This window comes from Acomys russatus, chromosome 15 (assembly GCF_903995435.1).
Source record: "Acomys russatus chromosome 15, mAcoRus1.1, whole genome shotgun sequence".
NCBI classification, from domain to species: Eukaryota; Metazoa; Chordata; class Mammalia; order Rodentia; family Muridae; genus Acomys; species Acomys russatus.
The window spans coordinates 58,332,030-58,351,252 of NC_067151.1; positions in this window are offsets into that span (position 1 = coordinate 58,332,030).

Sequence of the window (19,223 nt, forward strand, 5' to 3'; positions counted from 1 at the left end):
TTTGGTTTACTGTGAACTCCTACCAATGAGGAACGAGATGAACCCAGTGGGACGGGCTACCCACACCTTGGTTGGTAAGGCAATCCTACTTGGGAACGCCTTTGTACCATCATGCTAAACACCAGTATGGCAAAACCCCTTTGGAACTCATGTTTTCCCCAGGAACTTAAACATCCTCCCATATAAGAGTTTAAATATTTTTCTGAACAACTTCATACTTTTGTTTTGAGACTCAAACTTTGGTAATATATGTGAAAGTGATTTTGAGGGGCTAGGGGGATTGAGGATAGTATCAGAGAGCTTCCTCAACTGCCTTCCACTTTAATTTTTTGAGCATGGTCTCTGACTCAGTCCTCTCTACAACTTGACACGGTCAGGCTTAGCCACTCTAATAAGCACATAGTGTATATTAAAGTGAGTTGAACGGGAAAAAAAAATCCATAGGTAAATACAAGCCTTCATTAACAGTGCCTCCATTTTATAAAACACGGGATCTGTAAATTTAGCTTATATACACTTTCCCATCATTAGTCAGCTATACTTTCCAAAGATATGGGGCCATTTTGAATTTTTAAGTAAGACTCCAAATTACTCAACAGCAAGGATGGGATTTTGATTTAATTTGATTTTTTAAAAGAAGTCCTTTTGACTAACCTGCCAAAATAGCATCTTTTTATCTTTCTTTCCAAATTCTCCATATCATTTCATATTGATATTTATATATGTAGTCAAACAGACAAGCCCTTGAAGGAACTTAAAAGTTAGCAGGCCATTTGACTACTGTGTTTCAGTGACACTGGTGGTTCCTGTTGATATTTGTTGGGTCTGTACATCACTAGGCCAGTTTTTCTTTTCAGTGCAATGACAACTTCAGCTGAAGGATTTGAAACTTGAGATAACTGGAGGCAGAATAATGTACACAGTCTTCCCACGGCTACTTCTTAAATAGGACTAATCTACACAATGCAATCCATCTCACAGACATTTCTAGAATCACCCAGTCTCCTGCCAGCAGGCTTCGCTAACTCTGATTGCTAAGGAGGAGGGAAAAAAAAAACAGAGCATTAAGTAGAGAGGACCAGTATGACTTCTAAAAATAAGCACCAATTAGATATGCTTTTTAAAAAGACAAAGGCTCTCGTTCCTTGTTTTTCTTCTCGGCATTAATTTATTGTTTCTGCATATTGCTATTAAACCAGTGTTAATGAGTTGACAATTTATAAAACTCCTTTAGATAGGTTATCTCAATAAATTGAGTTGGAATACTCATTTCAGAAATTAACGGAAAAAAAAAACCAAGAAAACTGGGATGTCAGAAGTGAAGTGACTCAGCCAATTACCCTCTATTAGTTTTCTATTGCAGTGTAACAAATTGCCACAAACACAGTGACTTAAGCAACACGTATTTATTATGGTCCATGTGACAGGTCAGGAGGCCAGGTATAAGTTGGCTGAGCCCTCTGCTCTAAAATCAAGGTCCTGGCAGGAGCTGCAGTCTCATGTCAGGCTTGGAGTTCTTTTCCCAAACTCACATACTTTCAACATTGAGCTCCTTGATGTTGTTTCTTGGAGCCTGAACTGCCAAGCATCTTGCTTGTTGACAGCCTGGGTCAGCCTCAGCTCCCAGATGTCTTCCTTGGGTCTTAGTTACTTGACCACAAGGCAGCATACTTCTGACGCAGTAGGGGAACCTTTCTCCAGCTGACGATGATGTGATCTTTTTCTGTACTGAATGTGACAGCAGTGACTATCCTAGCATCCACCAGTCAGCTTTCCATTGCAGCACCAACATGAAGAAAAAGGTTGATTTGGACTTAGAGTCTCCAGAGTTTCAACCCATAGTCACCTGACCCTCATCCCCTTGAGCCCGTGGAAAGACAGGCTACCATGGTGGAAGCATGGTGTCAATCGAAGTCACTCGCATCATGGCACCTGGAAAGCAGAAGAGAGGAGATGGGCCAGGATCCTATAACCCACTGAGCCTATCACATCTCAACATCCGCCCCCAAGAGCTCACTCCCAATGCCCCCACTTCCTTCCACTAGGCCACACCTCCTAAGGGTTCTGTCACCTCCTAACAGTGTCACAGGTTGGCAACCAAGCTTTTATCATATGGATCTTTGTGGGCATTTAAGAGCCAAACTCATAACTTAGCAGCTTTGCTGTTTAACATAAATTAATTCTGGGAGCCACCACCCATCATGTTAACATGTCCCAAACACTCTCAAAAGGTGGGCACTATACTTGGTGTTTGTATCAAGGGATGGGAATGTTAGGGTTATGCCAGAACACTGCCCTACACATACAGCAAATTGTGATTGTCAGGTTTCAGATGCAGGCGAGTCAACAGCTTTCCCTATGAGCTTGAGTGATAGTCCATTAGAGGCCTGAGCAACAACATGTCACTCCAAGTCACATCCGTCTCCTTTTCAGCACCACTAAATACCCTTTGCCCATGGAAGGCACAGTTGAAGTGCATTCAGAAAGACCTAGATTGAGTCCTGGGCAATGGCTGGCCCCATCTAAAGTGGTCACAAATAACATCCCGGTGGCGGGAACTAGCACCACTGACGGGAATTCTCCGTGGGTGGCCAACAGCACTTACTCACTGTGTTCATAATTATGGCAGGCATACTGGTTTGTGATGCCAGCTCTCTCTGTGGAACCACTGACCTTGCTTCGTTTCATAACCTTCCCACTAACCTGGATCAGAACTGTGTCTCCAGCCCCGAAGCCCTGATTTCTACTGTTTGCTCAACATTTGTTTCCATGGCCAACAACTCTTGGTCATCTTACCACATGGCCCTGTCACATGGGATTGTCCTGTGGAGGTTACCACCAGCTACATGAACTGATTTTACAGTCTCTCTTGTACTATGGTTTGGCCACATGGCTCAGCCCTCTCTGGAGATGAACTGATAGGGGCTTCTCTTTGTCTGTTCCTAAAATTTCCTCACACTTGCCCCTCTGTACTTTTTCCTCTTGATGTGCCCAGCTGTGGACAGGAAGAGGACTTTGGAGGTGCTGAGGAAAGCACAGATGGAGGTCAGTCTGTTTGACCTGAGTCCTTTCCCAGAACCCGAGAAAGACATAGTGGTCTACAGTGTGGTGTCTGAGAATTGGCTACTTTGGTCTATTTGGTACATTTAATTTGATTGCCGTATTCACTGCTGCCCCCCTGAGCTGGTCAGAGGCTGAAGAAGTGAAAAAGTGCCTGGGAATCCACCACCATATGATCATTTTCTTCTTGTGACCTTGCAGCGTCTCCCCATAGCAAACTCTGGGCTGCGGGGGGTTGGCACCAAGTATTCTAAGCCTTGCGTAACCTTGATATGACATTGAACTGCTTGGCCAGTTTAGTCACTGGGAAGTCATGTTCTTATTTGGGGGCTGGTCAAGAGACATGAGCAAATTGGCTCTGGCACATTGCCAGCCAAGAGGCCTGATTTCAACTTGGAATCTTTTAATTTATAGCAATAAAGGACAGTGGAGTAGTAGTTTAAGTAGTGAGACATGATTTCTCTAGTGCCTAACAAAAGACAAACACACACACACACACACACACACACATGCATGCATGCCCGCGCGCGCGCGCGCACACACACACACACACACACCCTCACACACATGCATGCATGTCCCCCCCACATGCATGCCCCACACACATGCATGTATGCCCACACACATGCATGCCCACACCCACACATGCACGCACACACACGCCCCCACACACCCCCACACACATGCATGCACGCCCACACACATGCATGCCCATGCCCATACATGCACGCCCCCACACGCCCCCACACACATGCATGCATGCCCACATACATGCATGCCCACGCCCACACATGCCCACAAACATGCATGCATGTCTACACGCACGCGCGCACGCGCGTGCGCGCACGCACACACACACACACACACACACACACGCCCCCCCCCCCACGCCAAACAACACACTTAGATGCTGGCACTAGTGTTCTCATTCTTGTGATAGACAAGAAACCAAACTCATTAGTAAAGGAACATATGCAGAAACCTAAGTGGTTACGAGAGCTTCAGATCCAGGTGGCCTTTCCCTCTCTCCATAGACTACTGGTGTCCCCACGTCAGGGTGTACCTACCACTGCGTCATCTGCCTCCTCCACCAAGAGAGGTAACAGAGCCACCACTAGGCCACATGGCACCTTTCTATGGGTTAGAATAAGGTCTTCCTTCATCGAAACATTTTGATGGTCTCTGCCAAAAAAAAAAAATTGCTGGCAGATAAATAAATCTACCCACCTTGTACATCTTTCATCTACCTGGTGGTGCTCCTTACATGGTTCAATGTTCAATCTCTACAGCTCTGTGACCCCCCGAAGCAGCCCCCAGGGAAGAATACCACATTCTCTTGTAGAGTCTACAAATTAGAATGCTAATATGATTGGTCAGTGCTGTTGGGTCTTGAGCCCATAGGGCTTGCTATCTTATGGTTTGACGGTTTTAAATCCCTATTGTAATCACAGGTTTATTCCAGATGGCCCAGAAAGAGTGGTGAGCTACTGTTTCTCTGGCTTCCATTCCCTTGTGAGCACTGAAAAGCCAGGAGGAGTTTTAATCACATATACCTCGTCACGGTTCTCCCCAGGGTATGAAGAACCTCGGGCAAGGATGAGGAGGGCCTACCAGTCCTGTTGGCAGAAGTGAGCACAGCGGAGCAGGCGATATAGCTGGGCCATCCCATAATGTTCTCTCCTGATCCAGAGAGCACAAAGGGAACTGGAGGGAAGCTGGCTCTCTGGAGCACTCTTGAAATGACTCACAGGTATTTGTTCATCAAGACAGTGTCTGAGACAGAGTGTGAAAAGATGGGAGGAACACGTGCAAAGTGCTAATATGGCATCCAGAGAGTTCGGAAGATCCCGGAGCTGTGACTCTCCACCAAGGCTCCTATGTCAGTGCTAAGCAAGGCTTCTGATTTGTATTCCTGACATATGAGTTTTTCTGCTTTCAAAGGGGAACGGCTTTCAAGGAAAAGCGATCATTAAAGTTAATGCTGAGTCATCTGGGAGGAGGCTTTCAGTCTCTGGAACCTGGAAAAATCACCAGCCATCCAGGGTAACTCCATCTCCAACAACCTCTGTTTCCTCATCTGCAACAGGAAAAGCAGTAGGAGTGACTCTACAGGGTTGTTGTAAGAACCAAGTAGAAAAAAAAAAAAACCCACACAGAGCATTTGTCTAGTGGTCCGGCATCTTGTCCCCAAATAATAACAGTAAAACAGCATTAACGCTATGCCTAACTTTTCCCAGAGTGACTTGATAGTACTCCCTGGTCTTGGACAGTGTAGCTGTTTCTCCAGCACTCAGCAATTAGACCTCAAAAAGAAACTCACAGGAATGCAAAACCTCGGTGAGGAGTTAATTCTGCAAGTGGCATAAATTTGTGTGCACAATCATGCTGCCAGCCTCACCTGTGCCCTCCAGTCCTCCCGGTGTGGATTGTGGCAGCCATTTTTAACAGAAGCTAGTCTCCTGAGCCTGGGAGATAAGGGGAGAAAGCAGTCCAGTGACAGGAGGCACAGTTAGCTGAATATGCATTAAGTTGCATGTGTCACTTGGGACCTTGGTCCAGCTGCTCCTGCACTTTTGCTATTAGCACTAGATTGAGAAATGGGCACAAGGAAGAGGACCAGGGGGGCTGGGCACAGCCAGAGACACATGAGCCTGGGTTTACCCAAGGATTCTAACTTCCATCCCTTTTAGGTCCCCTTTATGTCCTTCCCCTAGAAAACCTCAGCAAAACCAGACCCTACACACAGTTCTGAACTGATTTTTAATCCCATTATGGTACAAATATAGTTGCATGGGGCTACTTGTTTAGATAGAACACTTTTGTTTTGTTTTGTTTTGGGTTTTGAGTTCTGTCCCAAGTTCTGGGCATGGGACCCGGAGTCCTGTGCATACAATGTGTGCTTTCTACAACTGAGCAATACTCTCGTTCAATAGAAAAATTTCAGGCCAGGTAAACAGGATGCAGTGGTGAGTGAAGACGGCTGAATAACAATGGTATTTAAAAGACCCGGAGCTTTTCCAGTTTGACTGTGGAGACTGTGTGGCGAATAACCAAAGCTGCCATGCATGTGTGGTCACCCCAAAGAGGCTAATGTCCCCTCTCCTTTGACACAGAGGAGTACATAGCTGTGCTGTCCCCAGTTACCCTTCATCTCTCCAAGGACTCTGACTAGAGTTTGGAAGTCCTGCCTGAGGCCACCCAGAGCTAATCATCTCAGAGAGACTCCTGAAGCTGAGGACCACTGTGATTACCAGGAAGCACTGAGGGAAGTCACAGTAATGTTGCTCCTTTGAATTTTGTTGCCCTACTTGCAACTTGTCACCTTGGGGATGATGTGATGTGGATGGTAGAAGGGTCATGGGTCCCAGACAGCTGATCCTTCTGATGGGGCCATAGTGAGCCTCCATTTTTCTCTCCAAATAGTAATCTAGTACCCAGATTCACGAACTCGTTGTTACATTAACCAATTGGCTAATTTTTGATGTGCACGTGGCACAGGGTGGCATGTGAGTTCAAGAGACAACCTGAAGGAATTGATTCTCTCCTTCCTCTATGTGGGTCCCAGGGATCAAATCCAAAATGTCAGACTTGGTGGCAAGTGCCCTTATCCACTGAGGCAACTTCCTGGCCCTCAGATCCTTAAATTGTGCCTCATGACCCCATAGGGGGTTATGCAACTCAAAGTAGGGTGTTGTGAGAAGGGCTTCTGAGCACATAGGGACCAAAAATTAATTTAAAACCCAAACTCGTTGGCTCAGACTCATGACTATTGATATGTCAAGCATTGCAATGTTTTATTGTACATACCAAGTTTCTTTCTTCTCTTACAGACGTATAATGGCTTAATTACAGAAGACAAAGGCTCCTAATGCTCTCCTACCACCATTCCTTATCATCTATGTATAATTTTGCATTGCACTGGGTTCAAATGTTTAACTTTCAAAATTGCTGTTTGAGTTGCTGCCTTGTGTTTCATTTTTTAAAAAAAAATATTGAATAAGTCTTGTCTTGGGAAGATTTCTAACAATCTCTGAAATGGCCCTAAACATACCCCTACCGGTTTGCCCTATGTAGTCATGCAAAACAGCATTCTCAGCATTTTATCATGATGTCAAAATACAATCAATTCCAAAAAGTGTTGAAGATTCTCTTCATTCCAGAGACAATATTCAGCCAAGATTAATTTTTATATAAACAATGTGCATTCATCTCTTTAGTATGCAAATTTGCTTTAATATTTAATAAACTGTAAGTTATATGTATATTGAATAATTGTGAGGGTTTTTTGTGTGTGTACATGTGTGTACATTCACATGTATACACAAATAGGAGTTTGTGAGTTCTCGTGTGCATGTATCTAGAGACTAAAGGACAATCTCAGCTGTGGTTCCTCAGGGTGACATTCACATTTTTTTTTTTTTTTTTGAGTTAAGGTCCCTCATTGGCCTGTTGAAGTTCACCAAATAGACTAAGATGGCTGGCTGGTGAGCCCCAAGCATCCACCTGCATTTTCCTTCCCAGGACTGTGATTACAAACATGGGCCACCACGTCCAGTTTCCTTACATGGGTTCTGGGGGTCAAATACAGGTTCTCTGTCTTGCAAGGCAAGCACTTTACCAGTTGAGATCCTCTGCTCTCATCTCCTCTCTCTTCGTCTCCTCCCTCTCCGCCTCTCTCTCTCTCTCTCTCTCTCTCTCTCTCTCTCTCTCTCTCTCTCTCTCTCTCTCTCTCTCTCTCTTTCTAGTGCCCTTCAGAATTGCTTTTTAAAATAAATTCATTTATGATGTATTATTGGCAAATCCCTGATTTATGTGCCTATTTTATATATCTGTATACTTTGGATCACATTTTTTAAAATCCTCAGGTACAAAGAGGTGACAGGTAGAGATGTCTATAAAAGCCCTGGCTGAGCAGACACAATTAGATCTAAACTCATGGCAGAGACATGGACTTTTGCTGCTGAAAAGCCAAGGATGAGCCAAGCAGATGTCCTCACTGATGTTAAGAAGGAGTGCCTCTGTTTCCCTGAGAGACCGCCTTTCTCTGTAAGGAGGTGGGTTGGGCAAGGTACCATCTGCTGTCTATTAGCCAATAGCAGCCAAAACGATGGCAGACATATCCCAAACGACCATGACACTTGTTGAATGTCCTTTGAGACAAGGGAGGGTCTCCCTTTCTTCCAGACACAGAAGCAGGCAGCAGAGGAAAGTTCTGCGATGGTTCAAAAAAAAAAAAAGTAATAATGCTGTGTGCTGTTCCTGAGGCCACTTCCCACCCTGCCTGCTATAGCCTCATATGGTCCAACTTCTTAAGGGTTGGGGTGAAGGGAATCATCTGAGATTTGGCTGTGTACCTTAGGAAATTTCAGTCATTTGCTTTTGGAGACATTTGCTTCTTTATCTTTTGCCTTGGTTTGCCCTTTGATTTTGCCTCTCCTTCTTTGGTAGTTTGCTCTTGAGGTTACTACGAAGAGAACAGTGTGAAGAGTTTCACAGAACTGTCAAAGGGGAGAAAAGGAAAGAATGCTTCAGCAAGGGTTTGTTTTATAATGGAGTCTGTGGAGCTTGGGTAGTAGGCTACTGAAGCAGAGATATGTGGCTTAATGGCACCGAAGAGAAGCCGGGGGTAGGTACTGGAGTGATGGAAATGAGAGTGGAACTGCACAAGAGCAGAGGGAGAGAAAGAAGAGGGAGGTTGCTAGGCAACTTCCCAGGGCAGAGGAGAGAAGTCTTGAGGGAGGATGTACTTTCAAGGGCGCCCATTCTGCAGTGGGTGGCTACATGTGGTGGAACAAACAGACACAAGAGAGTTTGGTCACACCTAGCTGGCAGCCCACTGCCCCCCTAGAGCCACTTTTTGCAACAATAAATAGTCAGGGGGGAAGCCAGGGTACAGAGACCCAGGAGTGTGACAAATGGTCTGAGCAGCAGTGGGGATGCAAAGTGAAAAACCAAAAGTGTTTATTCTACAACGTATACCATGGAGACCATAGTGGCCCTGCTGGTGGAAGCAAGGAGTTGTGGTTGAGAAACACATTCACTAAGTTCGAAGTAGGTACCATGTCCTGTGGTACCTTCTGGGAATGACAAAAATCACAGGACCCTTATCTGTAGTCAGTCCCTCACCTAGCCTTGCCACAGAGGAAAAACCCCAAGGAGATGTGAATTGCTGGGTAGTTGTAGCTGCAGAGTAGAAAACAATGCCTTCCAGGTAAGACTTAGCCAGACAACAGAGCAGGCCTTCAGTCCTTGCGTGAACCACCAGCTGTGGCCTCTGGAACAAGGGTGGCCTTGTGGAATGCAGGTGACAATAGTACCTACGTCACATGAGAACTAAATGAGTTGACAGTCATAAGGGATTGACTATAACATCCAGAATATGATAAGGTTTGTTGAGTAATTTCTACAGAGGCGCTAAGAAAGGAGGCTAAGAGCACGGTCCCAAAGGAGCCCTAAGAGTCCTTCCATCCACATCCATTTTATAGATGCAAACTTCGTCTAGAAGAGGCCTGGAGGCTGGGAACCGACCACATGCCCTCTCTATCACTGCTTATTCTAACAGATGCAGATAGTGCATACCATTGAAAGATATCTTCTCTAGGAGAGGAAGCCATGTCTTGCAACTTCAGATAGGCAGGTCAAAGCAGAAGGGTATCTGGGGGGGGGGGAAAAAAAGATACGCTTGTCAATTCCCTCTGCCACTCATCTCACTCATCTTGTCCTCCTTTGCTGTCATCCATAATAAGGAAGGACCAGTGTGTGCGTCATGGTACAGTTCATTTTTTTTCCATCCAGAGTCTGCCCTGATCACATGCTTGGTCTCTTTCCTTTCCTTTCCTCACCTACAAAACCCTTGAGATTGCCTCTCAGCTTTCCCAGAATTGCTCATATGTCTTGGAGCATACCTACTGAAAGCTCGACATTTCCAACTATCTTGCCCATACAAATATGGTGCTGGTTGAAGAAACATATATTTAGACCTTCAGAGAGACTACACAGCGTCTCATCCCTGCCAGCCCGTGAGGTGCCAAGGTCTAGATGGGTGCATCCTAAAGCCTGTGTGCTAAAAGGTTTGGCCTCCGGCCTGTTACGTTATTAGGAGTTGGTGGAACTTTGAGGAAATATTGCGTAATTAAAGGAAATGAGGTCACTTACTGGGGGTGTGCCTTCAATGGCCCTGGACTTGGCCCCTATGTCTCTGCTTCCCAGCTGTCACGCTGCAGGCAGCCTCCTTCACTGCATACTGCAGACAAGATTTGCTGCCTCACCCTGTCTTCCAAAGTGAGAACAAGTAATCTTGGATTGAAGCCCCCCAAACAGTGAGCCAAAATAAAGCCTTTCTTCTTCTTCTTCTTCTTCTTCTTCTTCTTCTTCTTCTTCTTCTTCTTCTTCTTCTTCTTCTTCTTCTTCTTTTTAAAGTTCATTTACTTTGGGTATTTGTTATTGCTGCACCCAGATTTTGAGATTTCCCCCAAAAAAGAACCAGAAAGACTCGAAACTGCTGTAAACACAAGAGGAATCTTTAATATTTCAGCTTGAGCCGGATCGTCAAAAATGTCGGGAAGCGACCCCAGGGTGTTGATCTGGGGACCTTTCATAAGTCCTTTTCCTCCCAATGTCCCCTAACCAAGGGGATCCTAGTCTGGCAATCATCTATTGGTTGAGTAACATAAGGGGATCTAATGTCCAAAAGGTGACAGGCTACAGAAAAAAGGTGCCAAGACCACCCATGGCTTAACTTTCTTTGTTCTCCTTGTTCACCGCTTTGCTCAAGGAAATGTCTGTTTTCTTAGTAATCCCATCTTCAGCTGGGGCAGGTCAGTTGCTATCAGATAACATTATCTCTGGTGAGGCTTCTTTCTTGCAGCTGTGAGCTCGACTCCCCTTACTTTTTAAAAATCTCCTTTGCCTGCCTTTTAAGTCTGTTTCTTCAAAGAATTTTGTGACCCTTAGATAGGCACTGAGGCCATTTGTGGTGGATCAGGAGGAAATGCACTTCCCCAGCTACTCTTTGGGTCTGTCTATATCAGGGTTTAGCCAATTAAAAAAATTTTTTTTTCAGCCCTCCTCTCATTCTTTCATTATAGCAATGGAAAGTTCACAAACAAACAGTGGGACCATTGATATCTGGCCAGACAACTGATAGAAGCAGCTCCAGCCACAGAACATATGGGGACACTTATGGCACAAACACCCTACTAAGGAAGGAGACAAGAGGAAAACACTGTCACAAAAGAAGAGAGGAAATGCACAAAGTGCATTGCTTCCATGATGAAGGCTGCTTTGCCACTCCCATGTCTGCACCCAGAGGCTCCGGGCCTTCACCTACCAACAGACCACCAAGGACTACGCAGAAAAAGAAAGCACATGGCTGAGATACACCTTCCACCCTTAGAGTCTGGCCAGAGAGAGAAGGTTATTAAATTAGGGAAGCCTCCACTCTGCCCCAGTGGAGTCTTTCTGGTCAATTCAGGCAAAGTCGGAGATTCCATTTTCTCTTGCTTGATTCTATGCCTGAGGGCATCTGACTGTGGATGGCAGAGAGTGCCCTCAAAGTACCTCCCTTTGTATCTCAGTACTAGGGCATCTTTCAGAGAGATTGAAAACTGCCATCACTCCCTAGGTGTGGACTGTCCAGGCCCCACGTGGCCGGTCGGCTATCCCCATCCGCCTCCATCTGTTGTGCTGGCCCTATGCCTGCTTGCAAGTACATTGGACCCTTGACCTTAGGCATCTATCCAAGGCCACCTGGGCTTAGATGGCCAGTCTGAGTCATGCTGGAGGTGCCATCTGTCCTGTAGGAAAACTGTCCCCCTTATGAGCCCTAAAGAATTAGCTCCATATTCTGATCACAACTGGCAGCTGCTATTTGCTGAACTGAGATACATGAGCAGCCAGCAAAAGGCGGCAGGCGTGCCATTTACAGGGCGACTTCGGATTCTAGCTTGGAGGTTTCAAACTGTGGAGGCTTTCCTGGGGAAAAAGGGGGGGGGGACACAAAACCATAATCAATGAAATTAGAAAATCACCCAAGAAAAAGGAATTGTAAGGACTCGTAGAGAAATACAGAAACAGTTCGGTAACTGGCAGAATAACTCAGTGTTTTTGTTTTTTTTTTTTTCTTTTTTTATTTAAAAAAAAAAAAAACCAACCTGCTACAGTTAGATGACAAATGTTCCTCATCAGCCTATGTTGGAAGGATCTGGTCCCCAGCCTGTGGCAATAGGAAATGCTGGACCCTTTAAGGGATGGGGCCTGGTAGAAGGTAGCTGGGCTTTAGGGGGCATGCCCTGGAAGGGACATTTGGACTCTGGTCCCCTTCCCATGTCGCTTTGCTTTTGAGCTGTCACGTGGTAAGTTGCCTTCTCCATCACATGCTCCCTCCATCACAAGAACAGAAACAGTGGGGCCTCCCCGCCTCCACAGATGCGAGCCTCTCCTCCTTTCAGGGCGAGCACTTCAGGGTTTTTGTCAAGATAAAGGAAAACTAAATGATGCAAAATCAGAACTGGTAGGAAGGCTTGTAAGGTTTCCATGGAGATGATTTAGATGAAGGCTCGAGTGTTCCCACCCTACACCATCTCAGCACACACCCAGGCTCCTCTCAGAGAAGTAACGAAGTCCAACACATCACGTCACAGAAGAGAAGGGACCATCCCCAGACAGTACTGCTGTTTCCCCAGTCATGGCAGTGAAAAGGTTCAAGGGAATCCCTCTGTCTCAAAGGCTTCTGGGTAGAATTGGAAGCAATTACTAAAAAAGCTAGCTTCAAGGCAATCCTTATGCTTGTATTTGTTAACTAAGTTTATTGGATGTGATTGATCACCCCTTCAAGCTCCAGTAGCCTTGGTCCTTTCTACCTTGGTGACCCAGACTTTTTATAGTGCTTCCAGTATTCCCACAGACTGGATTCTGACAGGTACAAGCTGGGCCATTGCGGTGTCTTATCCATCTTTTTGCACTTAATTTTTATACATTTGTTTAAAGCTCCCCCATTCTCTCACCTCAGCTTGCCATACACTGGAAACTCTTCTGGGGGTGGAGGCAGAGCAAGATGGAGGCTGAGTATCTTTCTTCTGCAGAATGCTTGCTTGCTCCCAACATGCCTTTGCAGCTCACTGCAGGCTTGGGCCCGTGGCAGAAGGGAGGAAAAGAAAACACACCGAAGAATTACATGGCTGTTCTTTGCCTAGTATTGATATTTCCTATGCCTGGACTTACATGGCATGGGAGCAGAGAACCAGCACACAGAGATGGTACCTCATGACCCATAGTTAGAATATGGCAAAGCGTGGAGTTGAGGAAAACACACAGTTAGCCTCTTGTTACACATGGTGAAAGCAGTGCTTTCTCAAGCAAAGTCCTGACCTAAAAAGGCTATTCCTTCTACAAAAAGAAAAAAAAGAGGTGGGGGGGGCAGGGTAGAATCAAGGGGAACCATGGAAGACTGTGGAACAAAAAGGCAAAAAAATAAGGCATGGAGAGAGAAGAGCATTACAGACGTAACTAGCACAACAGGGCCACCCTGTGTATAACATACCGCTGTTGATGAAGTTCTTTGTGGAATCTTCTAACAACCACTGCTAGCAAAAAATATATATATTATTGCTACAATTTTGCAGTTAAGGAAACTGAGGTGGGAACCTCAGCATAGGTCCAACTTCCATAGGTACCCTGGCATTAGGAAACCAATATAAATAAAAGTTCAGACAGTTATAGCATCCACATTTGCAATCTTAGCATTCAGGAGGTCGAGGCAAGAAGATGGTCAGCTCAGGCCAGTCTGCATGGGATAATGAGACTTTGTCCCGGATGAGCCTCCCCAAATTAAATGTAAAAGGCATTTGCCTGAGGTCCAGGACCTATATGGGTGTGCATGCCCACATATGTCCACATGAAAAATGAAGGGACCAGAGTTGCACAGTTTCCCATGACGGTGTGCTCCAGTCATCCAGAAGTCCTTCTTAGCCTCTACTCCATCAAGGTTCTACCATCCCTCAACAGCTCCAAGTGTGGGCCAGGTTTTTACACAGACCTTTGAAAGACATTTGAGCCACAAAGTTATAGCGTGTTTGTTTCATGACTAGCACTATTAGTGAGGCGTCCTGACTTCTGCCCAGCATCCTGTCTGCCCTTGCTTCTCCTCATCTCTCTGGGAACTTAGTCTTCGGTGCTGTTTTCCCTCATCCTTTCCGTTCCAAGGACATCTGGACTCAAACCTTCCGCCTTTCCACTTTCCCACCCTTTGGATGGCCCTACCTGGATTTGTAGTTTTAACTGTGATCACCGTGCTAGTGGCTCTCTCAAACTCCATCCCTAGTCTGTGACATCTCTACTACCCAACCCTCTTGGTCCCTCACATGGGAGGGCGTGTCCGGGAGATGAGCAGCAGCTGATATGCCTGGAAACTTTCTCTCCATGGCCCCCTGCTCACTTCAAGTTCATCCTTCCAGTTGTTCAGACCAACAACCATGGAAGCGTCTTTCACTTTGCTTTCCTCATTCCTTGCGTACGCAGTTGCAAATGTGATCCTTTTGGTGTTCTGCCCTCAGAGAGCATCCGTCAGTCAGGCATTTCTCATGCTCTACTACCATGTTCTGAGGCAGATCCTTAGGCTTTCTCATCTGTACACCAAGAAGCCACGTTTTGGTCTCCCTGCTCTGCCATGAGCTTCTGCACTTCTTCTCCACACGAATCTTTTGAATATAATTTGCGTTGTACCACACATCTCCCAGAACCATACCTGTCCAACGCCTGTTCACAGTACCTGAAGCAGAACCCAACTTCCTCCTGCAACCTGTAATGCCACATAAGCTGACCACCGACAGCCTGCCCAGCATCCTCTCCTCCCGCACTACTTACCCTTCAGCTCACTGCCGCAGCCCTGCCATGCCCCCACCCCTGTCTCTGTCCCTTGAGCATGCTGTGTGTGCTCCCATTTGATTACGCTTGATCTTGCTCTTCGTTCTGCCCTAAATGCTCATCCTTCAGATAATCACACTGCTTCTGACATATGTTAAATAACATTTCTGGTGAATCTAAACCCGCCGCGCCGCCGCCCGCCCCCTGCCCCCGCCTCTGTTTCAGTATGAGACATTTCATCTGCAGCACCTCCAATCCTCTCAGTTTCTCCTGTTTCCAGAATGCTTGCCTCTTATTCTGCTCCAATTGCTGCAGAACGTTGACTCAATGGGGGCTCCCACCAGGGTTATGTAGGCACAGCCTGGCAATACCTTCCTACATGGCACACCATATGCCTCCCGCCTCACACCTCAGGCTTCCCTACAGGTGCCAAGTAGCAGATGCCACAGGATATGCTTGGTGCCCAGAGAGGGACAACCCACGGTTTTGGAGTTAATAACCTGAGGGATGTAGAAACCTGCAACATTCCGCTCTTGTGGCCAATCAGAATCCAGTTCTGTGGAATGTGGAGATCACGTGCCCTATTGGAATATCCAGCCTTCCTGCCTCCCCTCCCCCCCCACCCCTGTTTTGGCTGTCTTTTGCTCTCAACTCCCTGAGAGATTAGAGAAAAGTACTTATGCTCCAGTTTGTTTGATTTTTTTTAAAAATATAATTTCTTAGAGACAGTCTCAAGTAGCCCAACCTGTCCTCGAACTCACCCAGTGTTGACCTTGAACTTCTGATCCTCCTGCCTTCCACCTTCCAAGTACAAGGGTTACAAGCATGCTGAAACTGAGAAGCAGGGCTTCTTGCCCGCTAGGCAAATGCTCTACCAGATGAGCTACATCCCCAGTCCCATAGCTCTAGTTTTAAAAACTGTGTTCTGGAAACACACACACACACACACACACACACACTCCTATCCCATCTTTTTTATTATTTTTTTTTTCCCTCTCGGTTCTTATCAGAACATGAGACACCATACATCTTTACTGATTCATTTTGTTGTCTGTCTGCCTCCTTGGCCCAATATAATTTTCATGAGTTCTCTTCTCCTTAGCTTACTATTGTGTCCTATGCATCTAAGATACAGGAAGCACTGTAAACATTTATTGAAGGAATGGAGAGATGTGAAGAGGAGCGTGTCTGGAAAAGGCTACAAGAATACATGCTATCTATAGCTGCCACCTGGGAGGGAGGAGTTCTCTGGAAATGGGCGGAGCCTAAGGTGGTGCTGCCCAGAGAGCCTGATGGGGAAGTGGACCACTCAGAGCAGGCCATTCATTCCCTAGGGGTGAGGTGGGTGCAAAGGCTCCACAGGGCACGGACCCACATTCACTGACGTCTCACCAAGTACCACTCTGAGTCAAGTCAATTCACACATCTTGAAGGAAATATGCTGTGGCATTCTCGTCCACCTTTCCCACGTCTTTAGTGCTTCATTGGCACTGCTTTACATTTGGGGTTAAAGTATTCTTTGACTTTAGGTAACATCTTTGCTACTACTGAAAAAAAATCTAGCCAAGTCTACAGTATTCTAGTTGTTTCCCCCCCCCCCCCAGAAAAAAAAAAATCACCTTTCATGGGAAGAACATGCTCAAAGCATATCAAACATTCCTCGGATTCAAGTCTGACATAAATGAATTCCGAACGGGAGAACCGACCCCGAGGATCACCTTTGTGTGGGATTAGGAGGAGTTATCCCGCCTTCCCATCCCCTGCCAAGGCAAACACGGGCATCTCTGTGATCAGTTTGGAAGTCAGCCACATCAGGAGGCTTTTACAGCAGTCAAGCAATATTTATTTGAAATCCAGACTGCCTATAAAGTAGCTAAAATTACTTGTCTACTGGAAACAAGATCAATAGAGAATAATAGTGAGTTGTGAGGAACTTTGAATCCAGAGAACACTATTTCATCTCAAGTACAGTCTGCCAAACAAGGAGGGTTTGTAATGAGAGACATGGTGAAAGTCAGAAGAGCAGCGTCTGGTAGGGCTAAGGGTTCTACCTGCTGCAGCACGGTGTACAGGCATTGTATATCTTAATCCTAGAAAACCAGTCACCATGCCACGTCTTAATGAGGACAAGGAGAAATGAGGCCCTTCTTTATGTGACTAGTGTGGCGACTGGTGTGCAATTAATATTTCACGTATGATATATAATTCTGCTCCTGGTGCATGATAATTATTAAACAAATGAAAGCTATTATTAGTAAACTTGCATTAGCCACCAAAGGGGATGTACCATCTGAAAAATGATCACATGCAAGGCGAGTTCACTGCATCTGTTATCACTGAGTGGGACGGACTAGGATTCAGCGGATCCTAGGGGAAGCTAAGGCAGAGAGCAGGCGTGGGGAAAGTGTCCGAGACTGGGCCCCTTAAAAGCAGGAGGATGAATGAGAACTCAGTGAGTATCTGGGCTGTGACAAAACCAAGTGAGCACCAGTTCACTGCTACACGGTTCCTGACAGCCATGATGTGGGGCCAGCTAGAGGCCCATCAACAAATGAGTAAAGAAAACACAGGTCATGGACAAGGGAATTTTACTCAGCCACAAAAGGAGAATGAAATCCGACAGTCTCCGGACATGGATGAATCTGGAGATAAACCAGACTCAGAAAGAGCAAATACCTCATGTTTTCTCTCATATTTGAAAACTGTATTTAAATCTATATAAGCATGTATTTGTGTGTGTGTATGTGTGTGTGTGTGTGTGTGTGTGTGACAATATATATATATGTCTATTTAACCTGAAAGCAGAAAGGGACTGTGAGAAGGAAGAAAGAAGTCAAAGAAGGGGAAAGGGGCAACAAGAGAAGATAACGGAAAATACATGACATAGAAGCAGGAGGCGGGGAAAGAAGACTAACAGGGTGAGAGGGAGAGGTCAGTGGGGAGTGGGTGAGAGCAAAGCGTAGTGATGTGTAAGTGTGGAAACGTCACGGTGAAACTCACCACCTCATATGCTAACCAAAGTTATCACAGAATAAGTTTCAAGATGCAGGTCTGGGTTTACAAAGATGCACCAGCTCTGGGGATGGCTGGATATTGTCAGTGTTGATTGCGGTGCTGGTAATGCAGGTGTTTCTGCATGCTAAAAACCCTTCAACTTGCAGGCTGACGGGATGGGCCAGTAGGTTAAGGTTTGTTTCACAAAAGTTTAGGACTTGAGTCCAGTCCCTGGAACGTATATGGTGGAAGAAAAGACTCATCTACAAGTTGTCTTCTGGCCTCCACCTGAGTACTTTGGCACACACACACACACACACACACACACACACACACACACACACACACAGAGAGAGAGAGAGAGAGAGAGAGAGAGAGAGAGAGAGAGAGAGAGAGAGAGAGAGAGAGGTGCAATCACAATTCTAAGGCTTCAAACTGTATGTGTTACTTGTACGCAGCGTGTTGTAGGTTTCTTTCACATCGCCGTGAAAGGTAGGAGAGAAAGAAAGAAAAGCAATAAGGAAGAAGTGGAGTCACGCCAAGAGGTATCAGAACAGCAGGTGTTGAGTCAGGAGCTCCAAGCCACTAGCTGCACACATCAGCAAAGGCAGAGATGGCTCTGGAGTTTTCTACTACAAGGTGAAGAGCTGAGAGAAACATTGGGTGGACAACTGTCTCTGACCATCCAGCGGCACTCAGTGTTTGTTCCAGCGTGTGGCTCCGTGTAAAGCTGTGGACTGTGGATGGAGGCAATGAGACCGGCAAGGGACCACCATCAAACATGCCTTGAAGCAAAGGGCATTGAGAAGGTTAGGGGATCAGCTTTAATATACCAGCCCTCATGATCTAAGCACCTGGGGGTGTTTGTTTAAATGCCTCCCTCTCCCCTCCCTCACACACCACCAAAGCACTAGTGGGTTAGGGTCTCTGGGATAGCAGGTGGGCATAAGCACTTTTCTAAGGCAGCTTGTGTTTGAGATCAGCTGCTGGAGACACAGACTCACTGGTGGTCTCTGGAGTTTCCTCTCACTTTCTGTTGGACTGTGAACACCCTGGACATCCCACATCATCTTCTGTGCCCTATATAAGGTCTCCAAGGCAGAGTGGTTATTTCTCTGTTCCTGTAATAAATCATCATAACCAAGGCAACTTATAGAAGAAAGGGTTTATTTCAGGCTTATGGCTGAGGAGGGTTAGAGTCCATGAGGGAGCAGAAGCAACAGACAGGGAAGCAGGTAGCTGGACCAGTGGTTGAGAACTGAAGGCCTACATCTTGAGCCATAAGCAGAAAGGGTGAGTCCTCTGCA